At 41.8% G+C, this 22,521-nt stretch overlaps 1 protein-coding gene across 46 annotated transcripts in view; it reads left to right on the top strand.

Moving 5' to 3' along the window:
• Window positions 1-22,521, top strand: part of PTPRD (protein tyrosine phosphatase receptor type D) — a 1,747,466-nt gene that overhangs the window by 1,108,679 nt on the left and 616,266 nt on the right. For 45 of the 46 annotated variants that reach the window (XM_064140351.1, XM_064140349.1, XM_064140348.1 and 42 more), the window contains one exon: window positions 19,857-19,900. The exons of the other annotated variant lie outside the window; for it this stretch is intronic. The gene's annotated coding sequence lies outside the window, so the exon portion shown is untranslated. The remainder of the gene's footprint in view (window positions 1-19,856; window positions 19,901-22,521) is intronic. 46 annotated transcript variants of the gene reach the window in all.

Raw genomic sequence — 22,521 nt, 5'->3', positions numbered from 1 at the left:
TTAATTTTAATAAATAATTTTTATAAAAAATTAATACCTCCTCAAATTAATTTCTCACCCTAATAAGGGAGGAATAGAGAAAACCCCCTTCGTGACAACAAGTCAAGTGGAAAGTCTGACAGCAGTGAACACAGGTTTCATATCCTATGTCTAAAAGAGCCAGAAGGTTTTATTTAGTGACCAGACAGCAGGATTTGGTTAAGGCACAATGAAGTGACGTGTAGGCCACTCTTACCCACTTCAGAGTTGTTACTTGGGAACATCAAGCCTCATTGATAGCGAATGATGACACCTTCTGTGAGGGAAGTACTGTCAGCAGTAAATTTTCTTAGTAAGCAGGTGCAACCATTTCTGATACTTCCTAAATCTATGCAAAGTCTGCAAACACAGAGAATTTTAACAGGACATGTGACTGATGCTTTGTATATCAGTAAGACTTGCTTTGTGTCTCTAACTGCCAGAGAGGGACAAAGAGTATGTGTCTCACAACAAAGGCAGGACATTACTTCACTGCTACCCAGCAGTGTTATTGCCTTCTATATCATAGTGTTCATGCAACTTCAACTTCAGCTGCAGGGACTGCAGGTCTATGAGGACATAAACTTCCCTCTCCGTACATCTCCTTAAAGGAAAGCTTCTCCTGACTCTTTGTGGAGGTTCTGCCTCCTAGAAGCAACTTTAATTCATACATATAGATACTTATGCTTAATTATATATGCATATATTAATCAGCTTCTGATGAAATATTTTAAATACCTTCATTTTATCTTTTGAAAGTGCAGCCATGTTTTATGATGGGAGTGTGCTGGATGTTACATGTTTCTCATTAAAAATATGGACTTTTTTGATGGATGCAGTATAGCAGAATATATTAAGATAATTAGTTGATGTTCACCTCTATTTCATGCATAACAGAATCAGAAACTGATTCACTTACAAAATGAGAACAGTTTTATGTTTCCACGGGAAACTTATCTACCCTAAGTTGGTCTCTATGTTGATTGATGGGAACCATAATAATTTCTTTTATTACAATCAAACATTTTGATTTAAATATTCCAGTGCAATCACGTTTGTTGTTTTCACAGCTTTCTTATCAACTACTTTTTTCTCATCTTTCTTTCTTCACATAAATAAAATCATTTCCAGGACTCCACATGTGACATTTACTGGCCAAAAGAATGAATAGGAAGACAGTGTGTTCACAAGATTCCAGAGCAAGCAGAGGAGGAAAATGTATGCAGAGTTTTGTAAAATTAGTGAGACAGAAAATAGGTCAGGGTACGGAGAAGAAATAAAGTGTCAGCCAAAGATAGATATAAGCTTCCCCAACACAAGAGCAGTCAGGTCCTTTTTAAGTTTTTGTGGTTGTGATAGTTAGTTTTGAGTTTGGCTAGAAGAGCAAAGAGACTTTTCTTAAAAATCATACTCAGAAGAGGAAATTTCCTGCCCTAATTCAGCCCTTAGGCTACAACATATTAATAATTTTTCAGATAAGCAGTGACGAACACACAGTGTGCACCTGCAGCCCAGAAGGCCAATTACATCCCAGGCTGCATCAAAAGATGCATTACCAGCTGATCCAGAGAGGTGATTCTGCCACTTTTACTCTGCTGTTGTGAAACCTCACCTGGAGTACTGCTTTCAGGTATGAAGCCCTCAATACAGCAAGGACACAGACCTGATAGAGCACATTGAGAGGAGTGCCACAAAAATGATAAGGGGGGGTGGAGCACCTCTGCTATAGAGACATACTGTGGGAGCTGGGGTAGTTCAATATGGAGAAGAGGAGGCTCCAAGGCAACCCCATAATGACCTCCCAGTACTGGAAGGTGGTCTACAAGAAGAATGGAGAGAGATTGTTTACAAAGGCCCATACTGAGAGGACAAGGGACAATGGCTTCAAACTATAAAGTAGATTTAGATTGGATGTTAGGAGTAGATGCTTTACCATAAGGGTGGTGGAAAAGTGGAAAAGGTTGCTCAGAGACGTAGCTGAGGCCCCATCCCTGGACATATTTAAGATGAGGCTTGACAGGGCTCTGGGCCTTGCCTAATTGAGAATGCCCCTGCTGACTTCAGAGGGGCTTGGACTAGATGATCTTTGGAGGTCCTTCCAACTCAGACCACTCTATGACTATGATTCTATGAATCTATGATTCTATGATATCAAGAAGCCCAGATAGAACTCAGCCTGGTTACTGCTGTTAAAGACAATAAAGAGTTTTTCCACATGCAGGTTAACAACAAATGGAGGACTAGGGACAATCTCCATCCTTTATTGGATGCAGGGGGAAACATAGAGAGAAAGGATGAGGAAAGAGACAAAGAATGAGAGCTGGCAGATGAGCTCACCAAGCCACTTTTCATCAAGCAAGTGAGTCCTTGCTCACTGGAGAAATTCCAGATGACTGGAAGCTGGCCAGTGTGATACCCATCCTCAAGAAGAGCCCAAAGGATGACCCAGAAAATTACAGGCCTGTCAGCCTGACCTCAGTGCCAGACAAAACAGATCATCTTCAGTATAATCACAGGGCATCCACAGGATGGGCAAGGGAACAGACTGAGTCAGCATGGATTTAAAAGGGGAAGGTCCTGCTTGACCAACCTGATCTCTTTTTATGGCCAGGTGACATGTCTGGTGGATGTGGGGAAGGCTGTGGATGTGGTCTATCTGGATTTCAGCAAGGCCTTTGACACTGTCTGCCACTGCAAACTTCTGGCAAAGCTGGCAGTCTATGCCTTGGATAGGAGCACTCTGTGCTGGGTTAAGAATTGGCTGGATGGTGCCACATCCAGTTGGCAGCCAGTCACTAGTGATATCCCCCAGGGATCAGTGCTGGACCAATCCTGTTTAATGCCTTCATTGATGATCTGGATGAGGGGATTGAGTCTACCATCAGTAAGTTTGCAGATGACAAGTTGAGAGCATGTGTCAACCTGTTACAGAGCAGGAGGGCTCTGCAGAGGGATTTGGACAGGCTGGATAGACATGAATTTTAACAAGTCCAAGTGTTGTGTTCTACACTTTGGCCACAACAACCTCATGCAGCACCACATGCTGGGGACAGCTGACTGAACGTGAGCCAGCAGTGTGCCCAAGTGGCCAAGAAGGCAAATGGCATCCTGGCCTGTATCAGGAATAGTGTGGCCAGAAGGACCAGGGAAGTCGTTCTGTCCCTGTACTCAGCACTGGTTAGGCCACACTTTGAGTTCTGTGTCCAGTTCTGGCACCTCAATTTCAGAAACATACTGAGGTGCTTGAATGTGTCCAGTGAAGGGTAACAAGGCTGGTGAAAGGCCTGGAGCACAAGCCCTATGAGGAGAGGCTGAGGGAGCTGGGAATGTTTAGTCTGGAGAAAAGGAGGCTCAACCACAGCCTGGTTCGGCAAGAGTGCAGGACCCAGGCTAGCTCAGCTGAAACGCGCTTTCTCGCAGCCTTTTTTCTCCTCTTTTCTTGAGGCTCTCTCGATCTGAGGAGCCCAGAGGGAGGGAGGGAGCGGCAAGCAGGCGCTAAGTGCTCGCAGGAAGGTGAGTCAGAGGGCGGTGCCTGGCGAGCGGCAGATTTAAACGAGGAGCTCACTGCTGTCTCTGCTGAGTGCAGCGCGCGCCGCTGGGAAAAAAAAAAAAAAAACCACCACACCTAACAAGTCCCCTCAGACCTTCAGGATAGCAGACATGGTTCGAACTAGGTCCAAGCTGTATAATACTTGTAAAACTGTGGGCACCCAAACAGAGCCCACCTGTAGGAGTGCAGGCATCCAGACGTCTGGATGTGAGGAGTGCTGGAGCCTGGCACTCGACACAGGCAATGGCTGCATTAGGTGTGAGCAGATTGATTGTCTGCTTAACCTGGTGGCTGAACTCAAGGGAGAGGTGGAACGACTGAAGGCTGAAAGGGAATGTAAAAGAGAGCAACATGCTCTGCAGTCCCCCTTGCCAGAGGGAGACGAACAGAGCAACCAAGAAGAATGGATGCAGGTGCCTGCCAGAAGGGGCAAGGGAAAACCCTTCCAGCCATCTTCACATCCCCAGCTGCCCTTACATAACAGATATAGGGCACTAGAGGTTGAGGATGAGGTGATCCTGGAGCAGGCAGAAGCATCACTGGCTGGGAGGGCAACTGAGACAAATCAGTTGCCCCCTCGCATTGGAACAAGTACCCAGAAGAAAAAGAGGAGGGTAATTGTTATTGGTGACTCCCTTCTGCAGGGAACAGAGGGCCCCATATGCCGGCCAGACCCCTTCCACAGGGAGGTCTGCTGCCTCCCTGGAGCCCGGGTCAGGGATGTTACCAGGAGGCTGCCTACTGTAGTGCAGCCCTCTGATTACTATCCCTTATTAGTTATACAGGCAGGGAATGATGAGATTAATAACAGAGGGCTAAAAGCTATCAAAAGGGACTTTAAGACACTGGGGAAAGCAGTTGAGGGAGCAGAGGCACAGGTAATCTTTTCATCTATACCCTTAGTCACAGGCTGGAATACAGAGAAGAATAGGAAAGCATATTTGATGAACAAGTGGCTCAGAGGTTGGTGCATCCAACATAACTTTGGATTCTTTGATATTGGGGAACTTCATCTTGCCACAGGTCTGCAATCAGCAGATGGGACACAACTATCACAGAAGGGGAGAAGGACCCTGGCACATAAGCTGGCTGGGCTTGTTGAGAGGGCTTTAAACTAGAATGGAAGGGGGAGGGGGTTAAACATGACAGCACCAGAGATAAATCAAAGGGAATTGAGGATGGTAGGCTAGAGCTAGGGGTAAAAGCAGCAGCCCAGCCGAAGTGCATGTACACTAATGCACGCAGTATGGGTAACAAACAAGAGGAGCTGGAAGCTCTGGTGCTGGAGGAAAACTATGATATTGTCGCCATCACTGAAACGTGGTGGGATGGCTCACATGATTGGTGTGCTGTAATCAATGGCTACAGACTCTTCAGGAGAGACAGGCAAGGGAGAAAGGGCGGGGAAGTGGCTCTGTATATTAGGGATGCTCTGGATGTCATGGAGGTAGAAATCAAAGATGATCAAGTTGAGTCATTATGGGTGAGACTTAAGGCGAAGGCCAACAAGGCTGATATCCTGGTTGGAGTCTGTTACAGACCACCCAACCAGGAAGAAGAGGTTGATTTATTACTCTTTAAGCAACTGGAGGCTGCCTCAAGATCACCTGCCCTTGTTCTGGTGGGCGACTTTAAACTACCAGACATCTGCTGGGACTTAAACACTGCAGAGAAGAAGCAGTCTAGAAGGTTTCTGCAATGTGTGGAAGACAACTTCCTATCCCAGCTGTTACGTGAGCCTACCAGGGGGGCAGCCCTGCTTGACCTGCTGCTCACAAATAGAGAGGGGCTGGTAGGGGATGTGGTGGTTGGAGGCTGCCTGGGGTCCAGTGACCATGAAATTACAGAATTTTCAATCCATGGAGAAACCAGGAGGGGCATCAACAGAACCTCCACACTGGACTTCCGAAGGGCAGACTTCAGCCTATTTAAGGAACTAATTCAGAAAGTTCCTTGGGAAATAGCCCTTAGAAACAAAGGGGTCCAGGAAGGTTGGACCTACTTCAAGAAAGAACTCCTGAAGGCACAGGAGCAGGCAGTGCCACTGAGCCGGAAGATGAGCTGACGAGGGAGGCAGCCAGGCTGGATGGGCAGGGAGCTGCTGAAGGAATTAAAGATTAAAAAGAGAGTGTATCACCTTTGGAAAAGAGGGGAGGTGTCCCAGGAGAAGTTCAAGGAGGTTGCTAGGTCTTGTAGAGGAAAAATTAGAGAGGCAAAAGCCCACTTGGAGCTCAGGCTGGCCACGGCTGTCAAGGAAAATAAAAAGTGTTTCTTTAAATATATGAATGGCAAGAGAAGGGCCAAGGACAACCTCCAGTCCTTACTAGATAGAAAGGGGAACATAGTGATAAAGGATGAGGAAAAGGCAGAGGTGCTTAACACCTTCTTTGCCTCAATCTTCACTAGTGGGACAGGTTGTCTCCAGGACAGCTGGACTCCTGAAGTGGTGGATGGAGTCAGGGATCAGTACAGTCCCCCTCTAATCCATGAGGAAGCAGTAAGGGACCTGCTGCGTCATTTGGGTCCTCACAAGTCCATGGGACCGGATGGGATCCACCCTAGGGTGCTGAGAGAGCTGGCAGCTGAGCTGGCCAAGCCACTCTCCATCATTTATCAGCAGTCCTGGCTCACTGGAGAGGTCCCTGAAGACTGGAAGCTGGCCAATGTGATTCCCATACACAAGAAGGGTCGTAAGGAGGAGCCAGAAAACTACAGACCTGTGAGCCTGACCTCAGTGCCAGGCAAGGTCATGGAACAGGTCATCTTGGGTGCCATCACAAAGCACCTCCAGGATAGCCAAGGGATCAGGCCCAGCCAGCATGGGTTTAGGAAGGGCAGGTCCTGCCTCACCAACCTGATCTCCTTTTATGATCAGGTTACCTGCCTGGTGAATGTGGGGAAGGCTGTGGATGTAGTCTACTTGGACTTCAGCAAAGCCTTTGACACTGTCTGCCACAAGAAGCTCCTAGCCAAGCTGGCAGCTCATGGTTTGGACAGATTCACTCTGTGCTGGATCAAGAACTGGCTGGATGGCAGAGCTCAGAGAGTGGTGGTGAATGGTGCCACATGCAGTTGGCAGCCAGTCACTAGTGGTGTTCCCCAAGGATCAGTGCTGGGCCCAGTCCTGTTCAATATCTTTATTGATGATCTGGACGAGGGCATTGAGTCCAGCATCAGTAAGTTTGCAGATGACACCAAGCTAGGAGCAGGTGTTGATCTGTTGGAAGGTAGGAGAGCCATGCAGAGGGACCTGGACAGGCTGGATGGGTGGGCAGAGGCCAATGGGATGAGATTTAATAAGGCCAAGTGCAGGGTTCTGCACTTTGGCCACAATAACCCCAAGCCGCGCTATAGGCTAGGGACTGAGTGGCTGGAGAGCAGCCAGGAGGAAAGGGACCTGGGGGTACTGATAGATAGTAAGCTGAAGATGAGGCAGCAGTGTGCCCAGGTGGCCAAGAGAGCCAATGGCATCCTGGCCTGCATCAGGAACAGTGTGGCCAGTAGGACAAGGGAGGTTATTCTTCCCCTGTACTCAGCACTGGTCAGGCCACACCTTGAGTACTGTGTCCAGTTCTGGGCCCCTCAATTCAAGAGAGATGTTGAGGTGCTGGAACGTGTCCAGAGAAGGGCAACAAAGCTAGTGAGGGGCCTGGAACACAAATCCTATGAGGAGAGGTTGAGGGAGCTGGGCCTGTTTAGCCTGGAGAAGAGGAGGCTCAGGGGTGATCTTATTACTGTCTACAACTACCTGAAGGGGCATTGTAGCCAGGTGGGGGTTGGCCTCTTCTCCCAGGCAACCAGCAATAGAACAAGGGGACACAGTCTCAAGTTGTGCCGGGGTAGGTATAGGCTGGATGTTAGGAAGAAGTTCTTCACAGAGAGAGTGATTTCCCATTGGAATGGGCTGCCCAGGGAGGTGGTGGAGGCATCGTCCCTGGAGGTGTTCAAGAAAAGACTGGATGAGGCACTCAGTGCCATGGTCTACTTGACTGGATAGGGCTGGGTGATAGGTTGGACTCGATGATCTTGGAGGTCTCTTCCAACCTGGTTGATTCTATGATTCTATGATTCTAAGGGAGACCTAATCATCCTCTACAACTACCTGAAGGGAGGTTGTAGCCAGATGTGGGTTGGTTTCTTCTGCCAGGCAACCACCAACAGGACAAGAGGACACAGTCTCAAACTGTGCCAGGGCAGGTTTAGGCTGGATGTTAGGAAGAAGTTCTTCACAAAAAGAGTGATTTGTCATTGGAATGGGCTGCCCAGGGCAGTGGTGGAGTCCCCGTCCCTGGAGACATTTAAAAGGAGGCTGAATGAGGCACTCAGTGCTGTTAATTAGATGGTGTTATGTGGCAGATTGGACTTGAAGATCTTGTAAGTCTTTTCCAAAGATTGTGTGATTGTGTGAAAAGGCTGATATAACTAATGGGTTCTTTGTCTCAGTCTTTAGTAGAAGTAGTTCTTCCCTAGACACCCAACCCCCTGGAAAATAGCAAGTGGGGCAGAATAAGACATTCACAATCCCAGGGTAAATGAGCAGTGATTTTAAACATACAGAAATCTATGGGCCTGTATGGGTTACGCCCAAGAGCATTAAATATACTGGCAGATGAGTTCACCAAGCCTGTCATACACATTTTGATGCCAGGGAAGTTCATGAAGCAGATCATATTGAGTGTAATTACACACCATATACAGGACAACCAAGCAATCAGATCCAATTGGTAAGGATTTATGAAAAACAGGTCTTGCTTGACAACCCCTATCTCCTATGACAAGTTGACTCACTTGGTAGATGAGGGGTATTGTGGATATCATTTGCCTGAACTTCCATATAGTCTTCAGCACTGCTTCTCATAGCAGTTTCAGCACAAAACTGGAAATTCATAGCTTGGATGGGCTCATGCTCTGTGTGTAACAACATTGGCTGGACAGCCAGTCCCAAAGAGTGTTGGTGAAAGGAGTTAAACCCAAGTGGCAGCCTGTCTCAGTGTTGTGGAGGGCCTATAGGCCCCAAAGTAGGCTTATTTATGCCTGCTCTGCCTGGACATGTCTCTCTGCCTGCACCAGGGGTAAACGAGCACAAAGGGGCACAACAGACTAGGGCCATAAAATTAGTTGCCCAGGACACCTGCTTGTGTAAGTCCCCACACTCCCAGCTTGTGTCTCCCTGATGTGTGCCCATGTGATTCCCATATCTGGGGAAAGTTCAAGCAAGTAGCTTTTGCCTATTGTGGTAAGGTTTGGCTGACTGCCAACCTGATTGGTCATTCGAGTGGCCAATGAGACCATTAACTCAGGGCCCACATTTAATAAATAGGGGTGCACAGGCTCACGTGCAGCCTTCCCCACATTACTTATGGCTCCACCACATTGCTTGCTTGCCTGCCTGTGTACTTCCTTGCAGCTTTATGCCTGCCTTTGTATGAGTGCCTGGTGTGTGCCATTGCCACAAGTTGCCAGGAGCAGAGCCTCTTGTCTGCATTCAATCGGCCTGAGGAGCCAGTGTTAGACCAGTGCTCAGACTGCACAGAATCCTGCCTCTATACCTGCCTATGAATTCCCTGGACAGAGCATCCAGAAGGAGCCAGCACCAAGGTCAGAGACTCTTATTTCCCCTGAAATCGGAGGATTCCAGCCTCAAAGTCCACAGGCAGAGACCCTGAAGAATTGGACACTTGCAGTAGGCTGTGATGTAGCCCCGGAGGGTGATTTCTGATTAATCCGAATTGTGACTAAATACTTGAATGCCTCTGTGATGTCTATTACCTCTGCCATAAAGCAGAGAGCAGCTTTCAGCTCACCTTTGCTGGACAAATGGTATAAGACCCCAGGTGGCATTAAGCCGCGGGGAAAACTCTCTCTCTGTTAATACTTTCAATGTTTGCTAGTTATTAATAAGTTTCTGTAGATATATATTCCCATAATGTCTTCGTAATCGTGTAATAACGAATATTAATATTAAAGTTCAGTGGTTGGGGGTTGCAAGAGTTGAAATATTGGAAGTTAATAAATATATATATTTTTATAAATCCTCTTGCATTAATTAATTTCTCCCCTCCACCACAATTGGCGTAGGTGTCAGAGTCCCCCCGTCACAACACTCAGCTCTAATTTAAATTCCCAGAGACTCTAATAAAATTTTTGATAGAACCACTAACAATTTGTAGGTAAGTTTACAAAGGATAGGGAAGGGAAAATGGCAAAATACAAAAATGTATAAATACAACCCAAGTTTGTGATGATGGCTTTCTCTACCTCGTGGGTGCTGGCCACGTGGTATGCAGGGAATGGAGTGACGCGGGGAGATGCGGAGAGATGCAGAGAGGTGCAGAGAGTGAGAGAGAGGAACAGGAAGTCCCCTGTTTTTATGGGACAGGAAGGGGGGGAGTGGGCTAGCCATTACCTGGTAGTGTTCAGACCCACCCCTGGGGAGGGTTCAAGACCCCTAGGGTCAGGTTCAGGGTTACTCCCCCTGGAGTGTTACCCCTATACACAGCCAGTAATAAATGGTTCTCCTCAGGATTCTGTATTTGGACTACTTCTGTTTAACATCTTTATCAATGATCTTAGTGAGGAGATAGAGTGCATCTTCTCTAAGTTTGTGGATATCAACAAGATGGGTGAAAATGTTGATTTGCTTGAGTGCGGGGACTTGGACAGACTGGATTGATAGTCCAAGGTCAATTATATGATCTCAAACAAGGCCAAATGCTGGGTCCTATACCAGGGCCACAACAACACCTGGCATCATTACAGACTTGGGTGAGAGAAGGTGGAAAGCTGTGTGGTGGGACTCTATGATTTTATATCAATACAATCAATTTTTCTGTAGCGTCATGTCAGTAAACTCTTAGTATTCGATAATGACAATTGAAAGTAAGGGAGTTTTGCTGGTAGTGTATTTATAAAAGTCTTTATCAAAACAGGATGCTGACACTTTTTTTTTTTCAGTCTGTCTAGTGAGGATGTTTTTGTCTACTTTTTTTTTTGTGGTCTTCTCTCTCTATTTGAATTACAAGCAAGGATCTGCTTTCTGAAATTATTAGGACTGATGAGATTTTACAAGTGACATTATACTACAAAGTATTATTTGCAGCACTATGCAAATTACCAGAAAGGCATTACACTGCAGTTTAACTAGCACCTCAGAAAGAATATCTGTTACATACATTGAGCCACATCAATTAAAAAACCTGTTTGTCCACATTCAAAGTATCTGTTTTGTTGTTTTCCTTGAAGTATATTCTTAGTTGCTTTTGTGATAATGGTACTCAAATTTCATAATATTAAAGAAGAAAAAAGAGCCTGGAAGAATTCATTTTAAAGGAAAGATGCAACAACCATCTATCTTTGCTACTCTGAACTACACACAGGGCTATCAGCTTATTTCAGTTGTAATCCCTCAGTAACAATATGAGGGGTTCTATCGAATGCCTGATTAAGATTTATATTCTACAGAGCACAATGTGCATTTAACAGCATCATCATTATTGTAAGGTATTTTATCGATACTTTTATGGGTTAGACCTCATGTGCGCAAGAAGTAAAAAAAAGTGAGCTTACTGTTAAATGGTGACATTATGTGGTGGATAAGAAATAATAGATCATCCAATTTTTCTAGACATGTTTCTCCTATCTCTTAACAGCACATTTCTATCAGCATACTTAGATATTCGCGGCAGGTTAATATGGGCCATTTTCACCTGGCAACAGCATCAGCCCTTAGCAACAGTGTATGTGTATTCAGACCACTACTAACACTGAGCCAAAATGGAAGATCAGACTATAGAAACCTTTGGACAATGTTTGTCAGGAATTTCCCGGTATTATATCCCCTTAGCAACAGATTAATTTCATTACCTAGCAACTCTGAATATAAACTCAATTTTGTTTTCCTGTTCAAAATTAACTCTTGGGAATAACTCAGGGGATGCCCTTGTTAATGGAATTTAGTGTTTCACTTATTCCTAGTTTAAGACAAATAACAGAATTCAACATTGCTGAGTAGTGCTCTAGATCTATGCAGTGTGTCACAACTTGACCTTATGAAGATTAAGATGGTAGAGCTGTATCCTAGTTCTAGTCTTCTACTTTGTTATACATAGTTGTATACAGACACTATTTCAGAATTTTTTATTAGTACTATAAATGTATGAAACTCACTGCTTCTATCCATCAAGCTTCTTTCATCTTGCCTGTGCAAGCTTTTTATTGTTTGATAACAAAGGCCTAAACATTCTTCTGCTGAAATCTCTGTAGAGAAAATACTTTGTCAGTGAAGGGAGTAGTAAGTTTCACTGCTATTTTGTTGCCATTCATATGTATCCTATCTATCTACCTACTGGTACAGAAGTATCAGCTGAAATCATACAGTAAATCTCTTATGACAACCATCCCCTTTCATTGTAGTTAGATGTCAGCAGTATGTCTATAGCTTGGTGTACAATTATCTTTTAATAGATGCTTATCTATCAGTTGCTCCTCAGTGTGTTGGAATATTATACAATTTTAATTTTCTCTTAGTATCTCACTATATTGAAATTAATTTGTATTTTTCTGTTCAAGAAGCTTTCTGTACTCTGTGGTTAAATATTTACAGAAATGTTATTTCATATTGCAGTCTTAAGACAGAGTAATTGGCATTGTGCTAAAATGTGCTTGTATACATAGCAAATTCAAATGAGTGAAGGAAATGAAATGTGATGTGAATGATCATAGAAGTTGCTATTTCCATGTCACCTGTTTCTTCACTCCATTGCAATAAGAAAGGATATAGTTCAGCCTTGATAAGGTTCATTTTTTTTAAACAAAACAGTTACACACATTCAGAGTAGGTGTGCTTTTTAAAAAGCAAAATATTGTGTCTTGCTAGAAACAAGACATTTGGCCCACAAAGAGTAAATTTTCAGGATGTTTTGCGATCCAGTCTTTAATCCTGTGACTAAAGACTTGTCCACAAACTACTTCCTCTTACCTCATCATACAGCACTGATCTGTTTCCAGATCTTACGCATAAATTATATTCTTTCATATACTATTGTTTCGGAGGGGGATTCTCAGTACCTACGCCTATTTGGCAGAGGTGAGAAATTAATTGGGGTGATATAAATTTTATATAAAAATATTATTTATTAAATTCAATATTCTGAACTCTCGCCACCCCCAAACACTGTATATTAATATTAAGTTCAGTGCACGGCTATGAAAACAATTTAGGATAAAATATGTACATGGAATTTGTTATTTAGCTAGCAAACATTCAAACTATAAACAGAGAGAGGAGTTTTCCCCACGGCTTAATGCCGCTTGGGATCTTTATGCTATTTTCCCAGCAGGGTGGGCTGAAACTCTTTCTGCTCTATGGCAGAAGCAACTTATGTTTTACTTACAACTCTTTATCAATTATTAATCACCCTCCGGGGCTGTGTCACAGCCTGTGCCTAGTGTCCAATTCTCCAGAGGATCTCTGCTCGTGGACTCTTTGAGGCTGGAATCTTCCTGGCTTGAGGGGAGAGGAAAAATCTTCCCAGTCTCTGGGGAAATATTGTTTTTTCTGTAACCTTTGTTCTCCTGGTGAGGGATGATCTCTGCCTTTGATTCTGCTGTCTTCTTCTGGATGCTGTGTCCAGGGATATCAGCTTGGTAGGATTTCAGGAGCAGGAGAAGAATATCTGTGCTGTCTCTGGCATGGTTCTTCATGACTTCAGGCCGTGTGTGTGTGTGTCTGCTAGGAGTCTGAGCTCCATAGGTCAAGCAATGCACAATCTGATCCTGATAGCAATATAGCATGCAGATGTGCACCGCTGGCTTAGGAGGCTTTAGGCTCCATATATATATATATATATATATGTGTGTGTGTGTGTGTGTGTGTGCAGGCTTAAATGAGCTCTGCAAGAAAGGCACGCAGGCAGGTGAGATGCGAATAAGTCAAAGCATGCGGTCTGAGCCTCTGTATGCTGCAAGTGAGGGTCAGAGCTGTGTCTGAGCCTTGCAGGTGAGTCAGAGCAGCAGGGCGCTGCAATAGGGTCCAAGCTGAGCTGCGGGCAGGGTCAGAGAGCTGCGGGTAGGGACAGTGAGTGCATGTCTACCTGCGCACCCCTGCTTATTGACTGTGGGCCGAGATTAATGGCCTCTTTGGCCACTAGAATGACCAATCAGGTTGGCAGCCAGCCAAACCTTACCATAACAGGCAGAAGCTACTTGCCTGCACTTCCCCAAATATGGGGATCACATGGGCTTACCCCAGGGAGACATGAGCTGTGTGTGTGTGGGCTTATACAACTTGTTTACAACCAAGGGTCCTGGCAGAAAAACATGTCCAGGCAAAGCAAGGCATAAGCAAGCCTCCTTTCGGGCCTACAGGCCCTCCACAGCAACTATACAAGCTGAAAAGGAGATGAAAAGTACAATACTTTTTGACATATAAAGTCATTTCTACATATTCTTTCTGCATCATCAACCAGAGAAAGAAGGTATTGGTTATTGTTATCATGGGCATGCCTTGAAATGTGTCCATTTGCCACAGTCATTTCCACTTAAGTAGATTCAGTTTCTTCTAACTAAAAGTAAAGTCCTTCTGATCATAAAATAGCCTCAATACCAACAATAAATTACAGCAGGAAAAAATAATCAAATTCTGCCATAATGAAAAGGAGCACATTGGTTGAATAAGAAAAATATATGAGAAAACTTGTGAAATAAATTGCTTATTATCAGTAAGTTTTATTAATTTTGTAGGCTCAAAATTTTGTTAGTGTATCAGGAAAAATAAAATCAATTCTGTCTATGTATAGGATGTTGATCTGTTTATTCCTATGTTTGTATCATCAGATGAAGGTCACATTTTTCAGCTGAAATAGAAACTATACCATGCTTACATAGCAATCTTTACAATTACGCACTCATATAAATACATTCTGGCAAATCCCAAGTCAGCAATTCCTCATAAAAAAAAAGAGAAATTAGAATTTAATGATATCCTATTACCATGTTATGGTGGAGGGCCACATAGGTCGCAATGGCTGTGTTTACAAGCCTATTCTTGCCCGGACATGTTGTCCCCCCAAAAGGTGTTGTCCTGCCCAAACCTGGGGAAAACAAATTAAGGGGGACAAAGGAGCACAATTAGCCTGGTGCCTTCGAGTCTGGCCTGCCTGCCTGCAAGGTTGAAGTAAACACCTTGTGTAAACTCACACGCTTAGGGTGGGCATCCACCTGAGCCCCCTCCATATTTGGAGGTACCAGACCCGTGGATTTCACCTTATTTGGTATGTTTTGGCCTGATGCCAGACTCTTATTGGACAGCACTGTGGCCAAGGACCATCAATCTCAGGCTCATATCTCATAAAAGGGGCAATTCAGTGTTCCTGCCACCCTCCTCCACCCACCACTCCTAGCCGCTTTGCTGCTTTGGGACCATCGCCGCTGCATTCCAACCCACGGCACTTCGCACCGGCCCAGGCAAAATCGACCAAGGCGCTCCTGGCCAGCCGCCGCTCCAGCCCATCGTTCCCAGCTCGATCGTGCCCGTGGAATCCTTCAGTCAGCGCGCCCCAATAATACCTGAACTATTCAGATCCGTGAGGGTCAACAACGTGACTTTTGCCGCACATATTTGGGATCACTGAGACTGTGACTCCAGCCAGTGAGTAACTGAGCAACCTCGATTTAAGCAGCCTAGACTTTCAGACTTGACCCGTGGCACGTTTATGCCACAAGACTCTTTCTATCCAATTCTACCAAATTCCTGATTCCTGCTGTAAATAGACATTCTGTAAAGTAATTTCACAACCGCATACAAAGGACTTGTGTAGGTTATCTGTATATAAGTTTTGGGGAGGGGGGGGGAATTCCTTTTGTATATAATATTGAATTACTTAAAACCTTTTTAAATTCGGCCTCATATTTAATCCTCCCAAAACCCAAACAAAACCCCTTCACAACACATGTACCTGGTACTTCCTCCATTCTTTCTGTAAGCACCTCACATTTAGCTTAGCTTCAGAATATCAGAAGTACAAAGTTCTCATAACAAGTTTTTAGTATGAATAAAGGACATCATGTAATCCCTTCTCCAGATATAAAGGCAAGTTAAGACAAAATTAAATATTTTATCAACAGAAATAAAGCCGCAGCTGTTACAAACTGGTAGAGGTATTGCAGCAACAGTTATAAGTGAGATGCCACATTAAACATTTATTCTGATTAATTTGTCTTTGAAGAAAATATTAGAAATTATATTGGATGAGTGATTAGTTTAACACTTTGGGGAAAACAGGTACAATGGGTTTAGACTCTAACAAAGGAACAATTGGAAAACTATTATTTGTACAGAGATTTTTGGCTTGGCTGTGAAATAGAAAACTGTTATAAAATTAATTTCTGGTGTTAATTAAAGCCGTAGTTCAAATTCCCTCTTGGGGCCCAGCAAAATTTATCCATTGCATTAAATAAATGCTGGGAACAATTCTATGACATCTCTACCACAACAGAAAAGTGCTGAATATTGTCATTCATGTTTTAGAAAGTAGTTAGTGAATCTGTAAAAAAAAAAAAAAAAAAAAAAAAGGTGAAATATTAAAATGATGATGATATCACACATGTGGCAACATCATGAGAGAATATTAAGGCAGGGTGCAGAGTTCATGTATGTATATATATACACACACACACACACACATGTGTGTGTGTGTATGTGTATGAAGTTCTGAATAACTTCCAAATTAGGAGAGGGTATTCAGCAACAGTTCTGAGTTTTGTCTTGATTAAAGACAGATTTGGAGACACTCATCACAATGAAAATCAGTCAAACAGGATAACACAATAAGATGTTGAAGTGTAAAAAAAAAATTACATGACTGGAAGAAATTTTAAATTTAAAACTTGAGCAATATATATTTGAGTGAAAATGAACCAAAAATTAAAACCTTACAAGAGGTGGAGAAGTCTTTCAATGTTCTACATAATTCAGAAACAAACAACTGGCTGCTTTAAAATACTTACGTTGTTCCATAATGCAATATACCCCAGGAGACAAGGATTTGCATGTCACTGATCTGATTGCAACTAACAGGAGTAAAGCTAATTTCCCTGGAGATGTTACACTTTCCCACAGTGTGTTGCTGTTGTTCATCATTTTATTGATGGAAGTTCATCCCTGTGCAGAGAACATGTCCAATACTCATGGAGAGATATTAAAACCAGTTGCTGTAAACTCTTAAGCATCTGCACATTTTTTCGCTCTCTAAGAGTTCTTCTCAATATTAGCAGTCTTGAAGACAGGTACAGACTTGAGCGTTCCTCTATGTTGAATGTAGCTGTAAAGAAAGACTATGTTCCAAGTGTGCAGTGCATCTATTTTGTACTGTCCCACAGTGCAATGATAATTTCAATTAGGTGAAATGCTTGTTTTGCAGAAATACAAGAGTCAGCTGCTTGGTTCTGTAATTAATTAGTGTTATCAAAACTAAAAATTTGATCTCATAGTCCTTACTTCTGACTCTGAGAAAAATAGTTTATTGACAGTAAGTGGACCAATATGCAGAAGTGCAATATTATTGACATTAGTGGAGTTATAACTGGTATAAATAGTACTAGTACTAGACCAAGTCAGCAGAATTTGGTGCAGTGCTGTGAGTAAATTATTGTTTGAAGTGACATAGCATTTTCAGACTTTTCCAATAGTGAATATAATTAAACTAACGGATTGACATAAAATTTTAGAGTATTAGTTTTTTATGTGAAAAATTGTCTTTTAAAGCCTGAAGATGTTAGTTAGAAAGATTGCTAAAAAGAACAGGTACACTGATGGTGAAGGCAAAATCTGTTGGTTTGTTCTAAAAACACAAGAAGTATATTACTGAGAAAGGGAGAAGATTAAACAAATAGACTTAGCTGCCCCAAAGCTGATAAATATTTTTAAATATCATTTGCCATGCCTTGAGAAAGGCATTGAAATATGAGACGAGAGAGACAGCAAAGACTGATGAGTGATGAAAAGAACACATTACATCATTTTTACCGGAAGAATTTCATATGAAGTAAATATCCAAAGGGCAAATTCTGATTGAACCTCTTTAGCAGTGGAGGTCTCCAGGAAGAGCTGAACTGATGCCTAGAAACTCTTCTGTCAAGCAGAACAGAAAAGAGAATTCTCCAATTGTCTTGCGTACATTTTAGTTCAAAAGTACAATAAAGACTGTGCCCACTGTTTGCCCATTAGATACTTCATTTATGCAATGGGAGCATATTCAATTTACTTTTCTAAAAATGTGCCTTTCCGGTGAGCTTTTTTTTGTAATGCATATGTATTATTTATTTTTATCATTTTGGAAATACATGTTGTAAATTGCCTTAGAGCTCAGTGACATTCCTTGCTCAATATATTTAACACTCAGTTGGTCACCTGTATTGAATGGTTACTGAAGAGCTAAATCATGTATAATTTATATCTCTCACCCTGTCAGTAGAACTGCACTTTCACTATTCGCATATGAAAAGTTGTTCATTCATCTAAGTATTTTCAAAACGTTTCCTTCAAGTTAGAGGTTGGAAAGCATTTTGGAGGTCGACTTTTTTCTCTCTTTTATTGAGCATACTAATGAAAGGAATAGCTAAAGAAGTAAATAGCACTAGTTTTTATCCTTAAATGGGAACTACCATTTATGACACACTTTGCTAAAGCATCTGGAAGCATGTGGTGAGAGGACAGAATCTGCAATGAAATGAAGAGCTATGCTAACATGCTTTCTGAACAGGTAATATACCGCCCAAAAAAATTACTTAGGTGTATTGTTAACATTTTAACTCTTCTCCATCAAAATAATAAAAATTAGTAGAATCTATTCAGAATAGATGGCAATATCAGTTTAAAATATTATTCCCTTAGATGTCCCAAAAAATACAGTAAAAGTACTGTGAAGACATAAAATCAAAATTTCTTTCAGATCTGTGAACCAGAGTTAGATCCAGGGACAGATTATACTGAATCACCAATGAAGCAATTCTGTTGAGCTTGCCCTGGCACAGAACCTTCCATCAAAACTGCAACTGCGAGAAACAAAACAGAACAAAAAAATATGTTGATGGTTGCAACATCTCCTCTTGAGCCCTGAAGCATCTGCTTCACAGACAACAGATGCTTAGATTTACTCCTCTTGATTGCTTTCCTTCCATTTTTGTGTCTGCTGTTACAGTTGCATAAAGCAAATGAAAACTGGCTTTAGCTTCACTCTTCTGTTCATTCTTCTTTGGCTAGCAATGTGGGCAGAATATGGAAGAAGGCCAATGACATCCTGGCCTGTATCAGGAATAGTGACCTGTGACAAGAAGGACCAGCAACGCTACACTAATGAGTGTAGTTGTTGACTACAGCATTCAGTTTTCTGGCCACTTACTACAAGAAACACATTAAGGTGTGGGGCAAGTTGGTCAAAAAGGCAGTGAAGAGTCTGGAGAAGATGCACAAAATGCAATCAAGATTTCCAACCAGCGTAAATACCTGTCTGTGGCACTTGCAAAATCATCCAAAACTACCATCTCTGTTTCTCTACCAAAAATGATGGAGAATAGTTCTGCAACTGCCTTTTATTCAATAAAGAATATAGTATGAATTATAAAACCTTCAATTGCAATTCAGAACACGGAACTTCAATTTAAACTAAAGGTGTTATGTTTCTATGTCTGGAACCTGACAAATCCTGTGTAATTATTAAGTCTCGTGGAAATAAATGTAGCTGTGTAATAGAAAGGTGTACAAGCTTTGAAGGGTAAATCTCCTTCCAGGTTGCTTCCAGATCCCATAGAGGAAGTCACTCCACAATTTTTCATCACATTAACTGAGTATTGGATCACGTTCCTTATTCTACAACTGTTCTTACCTATGTATTTTTTGCCTGCAAAGACTAGCGCAGTATTTGATATATTCTAAGCATCAAGTTTACAAAAAATATGTATTTTCCTTCAGACTAAGACAATGAATATGCATTTTGAGGCATTGAAAAGGATTAAGTTTTTCATTTTACAAGTCATAATTTGAAGGATATTTTTTCTGCTGTCTTCGTATTATATGGATCTACTGTTACATAGATTAAAATCACAGACAGTATGTTCTTTCAAATTGTATAGTACTTTTTGTTCCTAGAGATAGAACACTCAATACATAGAATGTTCCCTTCATTTGGGTTCAAATTTCAAAAATAAATCTTACTTTTATCTTAAATTTTCTGATAGAATAATATACTGTACTTTTCACAAAGTTTCATTCTGCCCCTTTCTTTTTACTTAGGTGAGAAATTCAGTGGACAATAACAAACTCTACAAAAATTCAAAGTAAGACTTCATATATACTTCCTTTCTAAGTGTTCATTCCTACAGATGCAATCTTAGTTATTATTTTCTAAAAGGCCTATGGCTTCTTTTCATTCAAGTTTATAACAGAAAACCATAAACTACCATCCATTTGGCAATATTTAATGTGTCAGAGAAAATTTATCACTTCTGAAATTCCAAGAGATTCTTCTAGTCAGGAAAGAAACCATAATGCTTCATCAGACGATTGTGTAATAAGCTATTGTTATCTCCTAAGGTGCAGAAGTGAGATCATAGTTCAGATTTTGCAATACTGGAATGAAAAACAATCTTCTATGGTGTGATTTCTGATTTGTGCTATGAAAAATGAGAAATTTAGGGAACATATTGGGTAAGTAACAGCAGTAACCAGAAAGGCTACTGAGTACTTTTGTGGTGACCAGTGGAATGACAGGTACTGTGCAATATATTATAGACGGTGAATGTCAAAGAAAGAGTGTGTTATTATATAATTCTCTCCAGCACCTTTACTTCCTCATTAGAATAAATTCACTGTTCTTTCCCAGGCTATTACTTCATAGTAACATTTGTGATTTTTTGGTATAACAATACTGCTTAAAACCTGGTAACAATATGGGCAGGATCTATTCCAAAATTAATATTGCCTATCAATTTTTATATTTAGCAATCTTGCCACAGATCAGGCTTAATAGTAATAGGTTCTTTGCACAGGCATGGAAAGTTTTGCATGGTCATGGAAAGTATTACACAGAGGGAAATAAGCAGGGACTCTAGAACACTTAAGAAATAACCAGCAACAATATAACAAAAATTTATTATTCAGTAAAGAGAATCTTGTGGCCAATCTGGCAGGTGTCCAGAGAAGGGCAACTAAGCTGGTGTGAGCCCTGGAACACAGCCCTGTGAGGAGGGGCTGAGGGAGCTGGGGTTGTTTAGCTTGGAGAAGAAGAGGTTCAGGGGTGATCTCATTGCTGTCTACAACTACCTGAAGGGAGGTTGTAGCCAAGTGGGGGTTGGCCTCTTCTCCCAGGCAACCAGTAACAGAACAAGGAGATACAGTCCCAAGGTGTGCCAGGGAAGGTGTAGGCTGGGTGTCAGGAAGAAGTTGTTCACAGAGAGAGTGATTTGCCATTGAAATGGGCTGCCCAGGGAGGTGGTGCAGTCACCATCCCTGGAGGTGTTCAAGAAAAGACTGCATGCGGCACTTAGTGCCATGGTCTAGTTAATTGAATAAGGCTGGGTGCTAGGTTGGACTGGATGATCTTGCAGGTTTCTTCCAACCTGGTTGATTCATTGATTGTATGATTCTACACTTACGGTCTTTCTGTAGGCTGCACAGTGGATAATACTCACCTGTAGAGGCAAAGTAAGATTGGAAGGCAATTAGCTTTTTCTTGTAAGGAAGTATTCTACAAGCTATGGCTGTATTTTAAAAAAAATATTTAAACATTTAATACTCTTGTTATGTATTTTGTATAAGGTAATAAGATGGTTAGGCACATACAACCTGACCTATCTCATTATGGTAAATAAAGCAGGATATTCACTGACCTGGCTATGAAGCAGATATAGTTGTTGATAGTATCATGAAAGAGCTAAGTTATTTCTTTATTCAAGGACAGTATTCAAGTTTAATGTATTGACCCATTTTGTTTAACACATTGATAGCAGACCTGTGATGAAAAAATAATTCAACATACTACTCCAGAGATACAGAGCTTTTTAGAACAGTAAAAATGTTGGCTTCATTGTGGAAAAAGACAGAAGAATCCTAAGATTTCCAAGTGACTGGAAAGTAAATTGACATATGAATTTCAGCATGCAGTAAATGTGAAGTAATGCTCCCTGAGGAAAACACTCCTGGTATCACAAGGACTCACAATTTGTAGGTCGTTAATTTCCATTAGGAATTAGATGGTTCATCTCAGAAGTACAGTTACATTGGTCAAGATGATGTGCAGAACAAAGCTCAGAAAACACTTGCTATAAAGTATTAAGTTTCAGCAGGATCTATTCTCAGTTAAATTGTATTGAGTCTTCAAAGAAAGCATAAACTATGTTTTGTATAGGCCACAATGAAGGGAGTTATTCTTAAATACCAGACTTGACTGTGAGAACATCAATGTTTTCTTCTCATGCATTTCTCACTGAGATGTCTACACTAAGATGTCTTCACAAAATTATACAGTGGGAAACATTTGACAAGAATTAAAAATGAACTCAACAAGCAACAAAGGTTGTTGTGGCTCCAGAAATAAAATGAGACTTACGAACACGAGAGAGAGAAAGAGAAAGAGAGTGGAAAAAAAGCAGGGTACTTTAACAAGAAAAAAAGTTACCTAAATGTACTGGAGGGTATTAGTGAATGTGAGATAGGATGTTTCCAGAATGAATATTGTTTATTAATTTTTATATTCGGAACTCCTGCCACCCGCCCAGTAATTTTAAATAACATCAGGTTATTTACACAGTCATCAAAATACTACACAAAAGAATAACAGAATCTAGAACACTTAATAAATAACTAACAATAATACAACAAACGTTAAACTCAGTTGAACTGGAAAGGAGGGTTTTGTAGTCAGTTGTAACACTTGCCTACTAGAGGGACTTGAGAATCT

The sequence above is a fragment of the Pogoniulus pusillus genome, chromosome Z (genome assembly GCF_015220805.1).
Source record: "Pogoniulus pusillus isolate bPogPus1 chromosome Z, bPogPus1.pri, whole genome shotgun sequence".
NCBI classification, from domain to species: Eukaryota; Metazoa; Chordata; class Aves; order Piciformes; family Lybiidae; genus Pogoniulus; species Pogoniulus pusillus.
The sequence above is the reverse complement of the archived record's forward strand: the minus strand, read 5'-3'. Positions and strand labels throughout refer to the sequence as shown.